The 4,756-nt window shown below is 35.2% G+C and overlaps 1 non-coding gene across 1 annotated transcript; it reads left to right on the plus strand.

Moving 5' to 3' along the window:
• Positions 1 to 517: 517 nt before the first annotated feature.
• On the plus strand, positions 518 to 621 carry LOC130952676 (small nucleolar RNA R71). Its single transcript, XR_009074858.1, has one exon. It is a non-coding gene; the product is annotated as a small nucleolar RNA R71 (small nucleolar RNA).
• Positions 622 to 4,756: the final 4,135 nt, after the last annotated feature.

Consider the following 4,756-nt stretch of genomic DNA (forward strand, 5'->3'; position numbering starts at 1 on the left):
AGGCTTGCTATTGCTCATCCTATTGCGTCCACCATTGTTAAAGCCTTGTTGAGGCTTTTGTTGATCCTTCCATGAGAAATTTGGATGATTTCTCCATGATGAATTATAGGTGTTTCCATAAGGTTCACCCATGTAATTAACCTCTGCCATTGCAGGGTTCTCAGGATCATAAGCTTCTTCAGAAGCTGCCTCTTTAGTACTGTTGGATGCATTTTGCCATCCATTCAGACTTTGAGAAATCACGTTAACTTGCTGAGTCAACACTTTGTTCTGAGCCAATATGGCATTCAGAGCATCAATTTCAAGAACTTCCTTCCTCTGAGGCGTCCTATTATTCACGGAATTCCTCTCAGAAGTGTACATGAACTGGTTATTTGCAACCATGTCAATAAGTTCTTGAGCTTCTGCAGGTGTTTTCTTTAGGTGAATGGATCCACCTGCAGAATGGTCCAATGACATTTTTGAAAACTCAGATAGACCATAATAGAATATATCTAATATGGTCCATTCTAAAAACATGTCAGATGGACACCTTTTGGTCAGCTGCTTGTATCTTTCCCAAGCTTCATAGAGGGATTCACCATCTTTTTGTTTAAAGGTCTGAACATCCACTCTAAGCTTGCTCAGCTTTTGAGGAGGAAAGAATTTATCCAAGAAGGCCGTAACCAGCTTATCCCAGGAGTCCAGGCTATCCTTAGGTTGTGAATCCAACCATATTCTAGCTCTGTCTCTTACAGCAAAAAGGAAAAGCATGAGCCTGTAGACTTCAAGATCTACTCCATTCGTCTTAACAGTCTCACAGATCTACAAGAACTCAGTTAAAAACTGGTAAGGATCTTCAGATGGAAGTCCATAAAACTTGCAGTTCTGTTGCATTAAAGCAACTAGTTAAGGCTTCAGCTCAAAATTATTGGCTCCAATCGCAGGAATGGAGATGCTTCTTCCATCAAATTTGGACGTGGGTTTGGTAAAATCACCAAGCATCCTTCTTGCATTATCATTATTGGGTTCGGCTGCCATCTCCTTCTCTTGTTCAAAAATTTCTGAAAGGTTACTTCTGGATTGTTGTAGTTTAGCTTCTCTTAGTTTCCTCTTCAAAGTCCTTTCAGGTTCAGGATCAGCTTCAATAAGAGTGCTTTTGTCCTTGTTCCTGCTCATATGAAGGAGAAGAAAACAAGAAAAGAAAGAGGAATCCTCTATGTCACAGTATAGAGATTCCTTTATGTTAGTAGAAAAAGAAAGGGGAGAAGAGTGAAGAAGAATGGGTTCGGATATTTAGATGAAGAGAGGTGAAGAGAAGTATTAGTAAATAAATAATTAAATAGAATAAGAAAAGAGAGGGAGAATTTCGAAAATAATTTTGAAAAAGGGGTTAGTATTTTCGAAAATTAAAGATAAGATATAATTAAAATTAAAATTTAAAACAAAAAAAATTTTTGAAAAAGAGATGAGATATTTTCGAAAATTAGAGAGGGAAAAGTAGTTAGGTAGTTTTGAAAAAGATAAGAAACAAACAAAAAGTCAAATAGTTAGTTGAAAAAGATATTAAAATCAAATTTGAAAAGATAAGAAGATAAGAAGTTAGATAAGATATTTGAAATCAAATTTTTGAAAAAGATAAAATTTTAAGAAAGATAAGATATAAAAGATATGATAAGATATGTTTGAAAAAGATTTAATTTTTAAATTAAAATTAATTACTAACAAGAAACTAAAAGATAAGATTCTAGAACTTAAAGATTGAACCTTTCTTAACAAGAAAGTAACAAACTTCAAATTTTTGAATCAATCACATTAATTGTTAGTGAATTTTCAAAAATATGATATAAAGATAAGAAAAAGATTTTGAAGATATTTTGAAAAAGATTTTTGAAATTTTTGAAAAATAGAAAAAAATGAAAAGGATATAATTTTTGAAAAAGATTTTGAAAATATAAGATTTTTAAAATTGAAAATTTGACTTGACTTGTAAGAAACAACTAATTTTGAAAATTTTTGACTAAGTCAACTCAAATTTTCGAAATTTTGAGAGAAAAAAGGAAAAGATATTTTTTTTATTTTTGAATTTTTAATGATGAGAGAGAAAAACAACAAAAATACTCATTGCATGAAATTTTTAGATCAAAACAATGAATGCATGCAAGAATGCTATGAATGTCAAGATGAACACCAAGAACACTTTGAAGATCATGATGAACATCAAGAACATAATTTTGAAAAATTTTTTATGCAAAGAAAATATGCAAGATAAATCTGTAATGCATGGACTCTAATAAACAAAAAATGCATATGAAAAACAACAAACAACACAAAACAAGAAAACATCAAGATCAAACAAGAAGACTTACCAAGAACAACTTGAAGATCATGAAGAACACTTTGAATGCATGAAATTTTCGAAAATATGCTAGAAAAAAATTTTTTAAGCATGCAATTGACACCAAACTTAAAAATTGACTCAAGACTCAAACAAGAAACACAAAATATTTTTGGTTTTTATGATTTTCTAATTTTTTTGTATTTTTGTTAATTTTTTTTTCAAAAATATTCTTTAGAAAAACGAAAATAAGAGAAAAATTTTGAAAACTTTTTGAAAAGAAAATAAAAAGAAAATTACCTAATCTGAGCAACAGGATGAACAGTCAGTTGTCCATACTCGAACAATCCCCGGCAACGGCTCCAAAAACTTGGTGGACGAAATTGTGATCCTCTTTGTATTTGCATGAGATTTATTTAATGGCTATTGGCTATGTGTGGACACAACTCCGTTCAACTTAACCAGCAAGTGTACTGGGTCATCCAAGTAATACCTTACGTGAGTAAGGGTCGATCCCACAGAGATTGTTGGTATGAAGCAAGCTATGGTCACCTTGTAAATCTCAGTTAAGCAGATTAAATTGATTCATGATAGGTTCGAAAATTAATAATAAACAGAACATAAAATAGGATAGAAATACTTATGTAAATCAATAGTGGGAATTTCAGATCGGCGTATGGAGATGCTGTGCTCCTCTTGTATTTCTACTTTCTTATTACATTCATCCAATCCTTCTTACTCCTTTCCATGACAAGCTGTATGTAGGACATCACCGTTGTCAATGGCTACTTTTCATCCTCTCGGGAAAATGGTCCTATGCGCTGTCACTGCATGGCTAATCGTCTGGAGGCATCACCCTTGTTGATGGCTACATCCCATCCTCTCAGTGAAAATGGTCCAAATGCTCTGTCACAACACGGCTAATCATCTGTCGGTTCTCAATTATGTTGGAATAGAATCCCTTGATTCTTTTGCGTCTGTCACTAACGCCCAAACTTCAGGAGTTTGAAGCTCGTCACAGTCATTCAATACCGGAATCCTACTCGGAATACCACAGACAAGGTTAGACTTTCCGAATTCCCATGAATGCCGCCATCTATCTAGCTTATACCACGAAGATTCTGTTGGGGAATCTAAGAGATATGTGCCCGGCCTAAGGTAGAACGGAAGTGATTGTCAGTCACGCGCGTTCATAGGTGAGAATGATGATGAGTGTCACGGATCATCACATTCATCAAGTTGAAGTGCAACGTATATCTTGGAATAAGAATAAAAGAGAATTGAATAGAAAATAATAGTAATTGTATTGAATCTTGAGGAACAGCAGAGCTCCACACCCTTAATCTATGGTGTGTAGAAACTCCACCGTTGAAAATACATAAGTGAAAGGTACAGGCATGGCCGAATGGCCAGCCCCCAGGGTCTAAGGACTATGCGCCCCCAGATGTTCCTTAGATCTAAAGTGATCAAAAGATGTCTAATACAATAGTAAATTGTCCTATTTATACTAGACTAGCTACTAGGGTTTATATGAGTAAGTAATTGATGCACAAATCCACTTCCGGGGCCCACTTGGTGTATGTTTGGGCTGAGCTTGATCTATCCACGAGCTGAGGCTTTTATTGGTGTTGAACGCCGAGTTATAGCGTGTTTCTGGCGTTCAACTCCGGGTTGTGACGTGTTTCTGGCGTTTGACTCCAGACAGCAGCATGTACTTGGCATTGAACGCCACTTTACGTCGTCAATCCCGAATAAAGTATGGACTATTATATATTGCTCGAAAGCTCTGGATGTCTACTTTCCAACGCCGTTGAGAACGTGCCATTTAGAGTTTTATAGCTCCAGAAAATCCATTTTGAGTGCAGGGAGGTCAGATTCCAACAGCATCAGCAGTCCTTTTGTCAGCCTTTTTCAGAGTTTTGCTCAAGTCCCTTAATTTCAGCCAGAATTTACCTGAAATTACAGAAAAACACACAAACTCATAGTAAAGTCCAGAAATATGAATTTAACATAAAAACTAATGAAAACATCCCTAAAAGTAGCTTGAACTTACTAAAAACTACCTAAAAACAATGCCAAAAAGCGTATAAATCATCCGCTCATCAGTTAGTAAGAAAAGTCAATCCAGAAAATAGATAACTCTGAAACCTTAACTGTTTCTCCATATTTGGTTCTCAACTTATTTACATACCTATCTTTCAAACTCTTAATTTACTGTTAATGCTCTTTAAACATCCAAACACTCTTTTCTGTTTGCCTAACTAGGTGGTTTAACCAACCATTGTTGCTTGATCCATCAATCCTCGTGGGATCGACCCTCACTCACCTGAGGTATTACTTGGTACGACTTGGTGCACTTGCCGGTTAGTTTGTGGGTTATAAATTACCACACCAAGTTTTTGGCGTCGTTGCCGGGGATCGATAGTGATTAACAACTAT

The sequence above is a fragment of the Arachis stenosperma genome, chromosome 1, assembly GCF_014773155.1.
Source record: "Arachis stenosperma cultivar V10309 chromosome 1, arast.V10309.gnm1.PFL2, whole genome shotgun sequence".
Classification (NCBI taxonomy): domain Eukaryota; kingdom Viridiplantae; phylum Streptophyta; class Magnoliopsida; order Fabales; family Fabaceae; genus Arachis; species Arachis stenosperma.